Raw genomic sequence first — 8,537 nt, 5'->3', positions numbered from 1 at the left:
TGCCACCTCCACACTGCCATTGTGCCACTCTGTGGCCTCCTTCTGATGCTGCTGCTATCGACACCTCCACACTGTCATTGTGCCACTCTGTGGTCTCCTCATGATGCTGCAAACTCCACAATATGTCACCTTGCCGCTCTGTGATCTCCTTATGCTGCTGCCACCTCCACACTCTCCATTGTGCCTCCTGATGCGGCTTCCACCTCACCACTATGTCATAGGGCCACTCTATGGACTTCTCATGCTGTTCCCACCCTCCCCACTTCATGACTGGTCCACTATTTTGCCTTTTGGCCTGGCTGACGTCATCATTTATTTGACCCTTCTTCTGATCTGTCAGAAGGAAGGAAAAATGAGACACACAACGGATCCTGTCTGTGTAGCAGCTGTAAGGCCTGTATGGTCCCATCAGAATTGGCTTATGATTTGGTAGCCAAAAGCAGGAGTGGGTGCAAAACACAGAAGACATGCAAATATTCCATTCACGCGTCATCTCTGTTTTGGATCCACTCCTGTTTTTTGGCTTTAGCAATACTGATGGATTACTGACCAAATGCTAACTGAGTGAAGTCGGATGCTCCACAGACAGGATCCGTTTTTTGGGTGTTATTCTGATTGATCAGAGGAAGGGCAAAATAATCAGTGACGTCAACACAAACTTACTGCTGACCCCCTCTCCACTCTGTCGGGGGGGGGGGGGGGCCCTACTTGTATAAGCGTTTAATAGAACAGGTTCTGAACTTCTGTAGACATATATGTGGAATCAGCTGGCGATGGTGTAACATCGACCTGTAAGGCTGAGTTCACACTTGAGTTATTTGGTCAGTTTTGGCCCCGTGACTGCCCCAATAAGTGAAGTGTGCAGTGATTCTAAGAGCGACGCCTGTCATCTGCCTGTCATACAGACTCACAGTATTATTTCACTACCACAGCAGACTTCCTATGTGTGTTACTGCAAGGCACAGTGTTCTGCAGCACTATACAGGCACAGTGTTCTACACCACTATACAGGCACAGTGTTCTGCACCACTATACAGGCACAGTGTTCTACACCGCTATACAGGCACAGTGTTCTACACCACTATACAGGCACAGTGTTCTACACCGCTATACAGGCAGAGTGTTCTACACCGCTATACAGGCACAGTGTTCTACACCAGCTATACAGGCAGAGTGTTCTACACCGCTATACAGGCAAGTGTTCTACACCGCTATACAGGCACAGTGTTCTACACCGCTATACAGGCACAGTGTTCTACACCGCTATACAGGCACAGTGTTCTACACCGCTATACAGGCACAGTGTTCTACACCCTATACAGGCACAGTGTTCTACACCGCTATACAGGCACAGTGTTCTACACCGCTATACAGGCACAGTGTTCTACACCGCTATACAGGCACAGTGTTCTACACCCCTATACAGGCACAGTGTTCTACACCGCTATACAGGCACAGTGGTCTACACGCTATACAGGCCACAGTGTTCTACACCACTATACAGGCCAGTGTTCTACACACCGCTATAACGGCACGTGTTCTACACCGCTATACAGGCAGAGTGTTCTACACCGCTATACAGGCACACGTGTTCTACACCGTTATACAGGCACAGTGTTTCTGACACTCGCTTATACAGGACACGAGTGTTCTACACCGCTATACAGGCCACAGTGTTCTACACCACGATACCATGCAGATGTTCTACACCCACTATACAGGCAGAGTGTTCTACACCCCTATACAGGCACAGTGTTCTACACCGCTATACAGGCACAGTGGGTCTACACCCCTATACAGGCACAGTGTTCTACACCGCTATAACAGGCACAGTGTTCTACACCGCTATACAGGCACAGTGTTCTACACCGTATACAGGCACAGTGTTCTACACCCCTATACAGGCACAGTGTTCTACACCGCTATACAGGCACAGTGTTCTACACCGCTACAGGCACAGTGTTCTACACCACTATACAGGCAAGTGTTCTACACCGCTATACAGGCAGAGTGTTCTACACCGCTATACAGGCACAGTGTTCTAACACCGCTATACAGCCACAGTGTTCTACACCGCTATACAGGCACAGTGTTCTACCGATACAGGCACAGTGTTCTACACCGATATACAGGCACAGTGTTCTACACCACTATACAGGCACAGTGTTCTACACCCCTATACAGGCACAGTGTTCTACACCACTATACAGGCACAGTGTTCTACACCGCTATACAGGCACAGTGTTCTACACGCCTATACAGGCACAGTGTTCTACACCGCTATACAGGCACAGTGTTCTACACCGCTATACAGGCACAGTGTTCTACACGCTATACAGGCACAGTGTTCTACACCGCTATACAGGCACAGTGTTCTACACCGCTATACAGGCACAGTGTTCTACACCGCTATACAGGCACAGTGTTCTACACCCTATACAGGCACAGTGTTCTACACCGCTATACAGGCACAGTGTTCTACACCGCTATACAGGCACAGTGTTCTACACCCTATACAGGCACAGTGTTCTACACCGCTATACAGGCACAGTGTTCTACACCGCTATACAGGCACAGTGTTCTACACCTATACAGGCACAGTGTTCTACACCGCTATACAGGCACAGTGTTCTACACCGCTATACAGGCACAGTGTTCTACACCGCTATACAGGCACAGTGTTCTACACCGCTATACAGGCACAGTGTTCTACACCGCTATACAGGCACAGTGTTCTACACCGCTATACAGGCACAGTGTTCTACACCGCTATACAGGCACAGTGTTCTACACCGCTATACAGGCACAGTGTTCTACACCGCTATACAGGCACAGTGTTCTACACCGCTATACAGGCACAGTGTTCTACACCGCTATACAGGCACAGTGTTCTACACCGCTATACAGGCACAGTGTTCTACACCGCTATACAGGCACAGTGTTCTACACCGCTATACAGGCACAGTGTTCTACACCGCTATACAGGCACAGTGTTCTACACCCTATACAGGCACAGTGTTCTACACCGCTATACAGGCACAGTGTTCTACACCGCTATACAGGCACAGTGTTCTACACCGCTATACAGGCACAGTGTTCTACACCGCTATACAGGCACAGTGTTCTACACCGCTATACAGGCACAGTGTTCTACACCGCTATACAGGCACAGTGTTCTACACCGCTATACAGGCACAGTGTTCTACACCACTATACAGGCACAGTGTTCTACACCGCTATACAGGCACAGTGTTCTACACCACTATACAGGCACAGTGTTCTACACCGCTATACAGGCACAGTGTTCTACACCGCTATACAGGCACAGTGTTCTACACCGCTATACAGGCACAGTGTTCTACACCGCTATACAGGCACAGTGTTCTACACCGCTATACAGGCACAGTGTTCTACACCGCTATACAGGCACAGTGTTCTACACCCTATACAGGCACAGTGTTCTACACCGCTATACAGGCACAGTGTTCTACACCGCTATACAGGCACAGTGTTCTACACCGCTATACAGGCACAGTGTTCTACACCGCTATACAGGCACAGTGTTCTACACCGCTATACAGGCACAGTGTTCTACACCGCTATACAGGCACAGTGTTCTACACCGCTATACAGGCACAGTGTTCTACACCGCTATACAGGCACAGTGTTCTACACCCTATACAGGCACAGTGTTCTACACCGCTATACAGGCACAGTGTTCTACACCGCTATACAGGCACAGTGTTCTACACCGCTATACAGGCACAGTGTTCTACACCGCTATACAGGCACAGTGTTCTACACCGCTATACAGGCACAGTGTTCTACACCGCTATACAGGCACAGTGTTCTACACCGCTATACAGGGCACAGATGTTCTACACCGCTATACAGGCACAGTGTTCTACACCGCTTATACAGGCACAGATGTTCTACACCGTATACAGGAGAGTGTTTCTACACCCGCTATACAGACACAGTGTTCTTACACCGCTATACAGGCACAGTGTTCTACACCGCTCTACAGGCACAGTGTTCTTACACCACCGTATACAGGCACAGTGTTCTACCACCACTATACAGGCCAGTGTTCTACACCGCTATACAGGCATAGTGTTCTACACCAGCTATACAGGCACAGTGTTCTGCGCACCGTATACACGGCGAAGTGTTCTACACCGCTATCTACAAGGCCTCAGGTTCTACACCGGCTATACAGGCACAGTGTTTCACACCACTATACAGGCACAGTGTTCTACACCGGTCTTCTACAAGGCACAGTGTTCTTACACCACTATCCAGGCACAGTGTTTCTACACCCACTATACAGGCACAGTTGTCTACACCGCTCTACAGGCACAGTGTTCTACACCACTCATACAGGCACGAGTGTTCTACACCGCTATACAGGCACAGTGTTCTACACCCCTATACAGGCACAGTGTTATACACCGCTATACAGGCACAGTGTTCTACACCGCTATACAGCACAGTGTTCTACACCGCTATACAGGCACAGTGTTCTACACCGCTATACAGGCACAGTGTTCTACACCGCTATACAGGCACAGTGTTCTACACCGCTATACAGGCACAGTGTTCTACACCGCTATACAGGCACAGTGTTCTACACCGCTATACAGGCACAGTGTTCTACACCGCTATACAGGCACAGTGTTCTACACCGCTATACAGGCACAGTGTTCTACACCGCTATACAGGCACAGTGTTCTACACCGCTATACAGGCACAGTGTTCTACACAGCTATACAGGCACAGTGTTCTACACCGCTATACAGGCACAGTGTTCTACACCACTATACAGGCACAGTGTTCTACACCGCTATACAGGCACAGTGTCTACACCGCTATACAGGCACAGTGTTCTACACCACTATACAGGCACACCGCTATACAGGCACAGTGTTCTACACCGCTATACAGGCACAGTGTTCTACACCGCTATACAGGCACAGTGTTCTACACCGCTATACAGGCACAGTGTTCTACACCGCCTATACAGGCACAGTGTCTTACACCCTATACAGGCACAGTGTTTCTACACCGCTATACAGCACAGTGTTCTACACCACTATACAGGCACAGTGTTCTACACCGCTATACAGGCACAGTGTTCTACACCGCTATACAGGCACAGTGTTCTACACCGCTATACAGGCACAGTGTTCTACACAGCTATACAGGCACAGTGTTCTACACCGCTATACAGGCACAGTGTCTACACCGCTATACAGGCACAGTGCTTCTACACCACTATACAGGCACAGTGTTCTACACCGCTATACAGGCAACAGTGTTCTACACCGCTATACAGGCACAGGTTTCTACACCGCTATACAGGCACAGTGTTCTACACCCTATACAGGCACAGTGTTCTACACCACTATAACAGGCACAGTGTTCTACACCGCTATACAGGCACAGTGTTCTACACCACTATACAGGCACAGTGTTCTACACCGCTATACAGGCACAGTGTTCTACACCACTAACAGGCACAGTGTTTCTACACCACTATACAGGCACAGTGTTCTACACCACTATACAGGTGCAGTGTTCTACACAACTATACAGGCGCAGTGCTCTACACCACTATACAGGCGCAGTGTTCTACACCGCTATACAGGCACAGTGTTCTACACCACTATACAGGCAGTGTTCTACACCAGTATACAAGATCAGTGTTCTACACCCCTATAAAAGCTCTCTGCAGCCAGGAAATAGCCATTTTTTATCGTGATTTGCCGCAAATAAATTTGTATCGAACCAAATTTTTTTTTTTTTAATTCGGCAAACCGGCCGAATCTAATTTTTTAAAAATGTGCACATCTCTACCAATAAGACGTAGAAATATTTCCTTGTAATAACCCTGTTAATGGCGGTTTCACACAGCACTTGCACCCTAATAACAAGAGCGGTTTGCTGGAATTACAGAGCTGTATAATGGCAATTTGGGTCCCCAGTCAGTGCAGCAAGGTGTAATAGGATTGTTCCTATTCCCCAGGCTGTCACCTCCCCTACTGATCCCTGTTCTACACAAATGCTGTGGAATGATTCCTCCCTATCCTTTCCCTGAACTTGTAAATCTTTTTTTAGCACAATGAAGTCTTTCCTCGCACTGTCCCTAGCGCCTGCTGATGTCTCTCCCTGCACTAAGTACACTGGGAAATAGTAGAATCCAAGATGGCTGCCGCTATTTATAGGGCTGTGACATCACAGGGCTGGCTAGCGGCTGATTGGCTGCATGCATGGCATTGTCGGTGATCCCTCGTTCCCAGAGTTCCTTGCTCCATGTCCTCACATGTGCAGCAGCCATGCGATTCGTTACCACGAAGCGTGAGGGGATTCGGTTTGAATCAAATTTTTCCTGAAATTCGGATCAAATTCCACTTCATCAACGTTGATTCGCTCATCTCTAATCATAATATTGCTCAGCCTAAATTATAACATTTATATTATTCTACATGTGTTAAACAATAGTTTCAGATCACGATGTGGAGCATACAATCTGTCCAGCCTTTCCTTACTCACAGCTATACCCAGGAGAATCCTGTTGCTACCAGCTGAAGCACACAGGGGTAGTCAAGGGACATAAAGGGACAGAATATCTAACTCTACCCTGGATCTCACTTCTCTTAAAAAAGCCTGAAAATCTGATGGAGGAATTGAAATCCTTGCCTATTGTGCTCCAACTGGCTAGACCAGACTAACATAAAGTCTGTACTATCAGGGAAACCTAAATCCACAAGCGCTTGCTAGTGCCACCTATCCATCCGACCAGCCACCATCCCTCCTCATCTGCACGTTGTACTATATACTGCTAGATGTGCCACAAGTTATATTTTGCGCTTTAAAAAGAGACTGGTATATGTTCACTTCTGGCCTCATTCTTCAATCTACATTTCCACTGCACCGATCCCCAGGGAGCAACAGGGCCACTACCACTCCCATCCTCTGCACAGGCACCTCAGGAACTCGCTGCACTTGAATGTAGCAGATGACATGGGACAGTCATACGTGTCTGTTGTAAAGTTATCAGTCTGCAGATGCCGCTCCCTGAATCCCGGCACCGGTTAGAACCTGTCCCTGGGGATGGAACTAATTGGATATATCCTCTGCATGACAGAGACTTGGCTTTATACAAAGCCTCACAGAACTGCCGGCACGGGGAACTTCAGTCTAGACTTGTATCATGGATCCTGAACTGTAAAATATAAATGTATATGATAGAAAGACCAAGGACGACTCCAATCGCTACTGGTATCAGTCCCCCCGGAGCAGGACTCTTCCTGGAGCCACGTGGTGAAGACATTTATACAGTTGGCTTCATCAGATCCCTTTATCTCATTCTGAATGTCCCTAACCATCGATGCCGCAGGACGGAGTGCAGACGTCATATTCTGTACCTAGTGGGCAGAGCTTCTCCTCTGCTCAGCATTTCCCCCCTGCTGGCTAATGGTGGCTTTTCCTTTTTTTTGACCCGATCCCCTGACTCGTCCTTTAATATTTAAACCACACCATCAACACAGGAATGAGAATACCAGTGAAACATAGAACAAGAGGGACATATGTACACTTATTCTTTCACTTATGGATAGGCCCAGACCCTAAAATGAATCCATCAGACCAGTCCCCAAGATTCATCCAAGCCCCCTAGCCTTGTAGCACGTGGAATTTGTTGCACTCCAGGTCATCTGTATCCGTACATTTTAAATTAAACTCGTTTATGGGCAGCTACAGTACGTCATCCCAGTTTAACCACCAGTTCAGAGCTTGCTCTCCAGTGTAGACAGGCTGTCAGTCTGTCCTGTGTGGAGAACTTCCTGAGAACTTCAGGATTACATCACCTATCTAATCCCTCCTTACAGCTCTCAGACCTCTCCCCACCGAGCTCTGTCCCTCCGTGTTCCTCTGTATGTCCCCCCTCATTTTATAGTGCTGCTGGACATATTGTTTCCACTTTATCTAAGGGAGCAAAAGGCAGTGATATAGTAGGTGAGTCCATAAAACTTCCTGCAGCATTACAAAACCGTCCTAACTCACCCTGCTTGTCTGTGCTATCTGTGTGTGTGCTATGAAATGAAATGTAGCTTCACACCGCACTCCTCTTTCTCACACTGCCTGATATCTATGTGTGATGTGTGCAGAATTTCCAGTGTATTCTATGATATGCAGCTTCACACTGTTCCCTTGATTCACACTGTCTATGCTATCTGTGTACGCTGTGTGCAGAATCTTCAATGTATTCTATGAGATGCAGCTTCACACTGCTCCCCTTGACTCACACTGTCTATACTATCTGGGTATGCTGTGTGCAGAATCTTCAATGTATTCTATGAGATGCAGCTTCACACTGCTCCCTTTGACTCACACTGTCTATGCTATCTGTGTACGCTGTGTGCAGAATCTTCAATGTATTCTATGAGATGCAGCTTCACACTGCTCCCCTTGACTCACACTGTCTGTACTATCTGGGTACACTGTGTGCAGAATCTTCAATGTATTCTATGAGATGC

This window comes from Bufo gargarizans, chromosome 1 (assembly GCF_014858855.1).
Source record: "Bufo gargarizans isolate SCDJY-AF-19 chromosome 1, ASM1485885v1, whole genome shotgun sequence".
NCBI classification, from domain to species: Eukaryota; Metazoa; Chordata; class Amphibia; order Anura; family Bufonidae; genus Bufo; species Bufo gargarizans.
Note: the sequence above shows the minus strand (reverse complement) of the source record.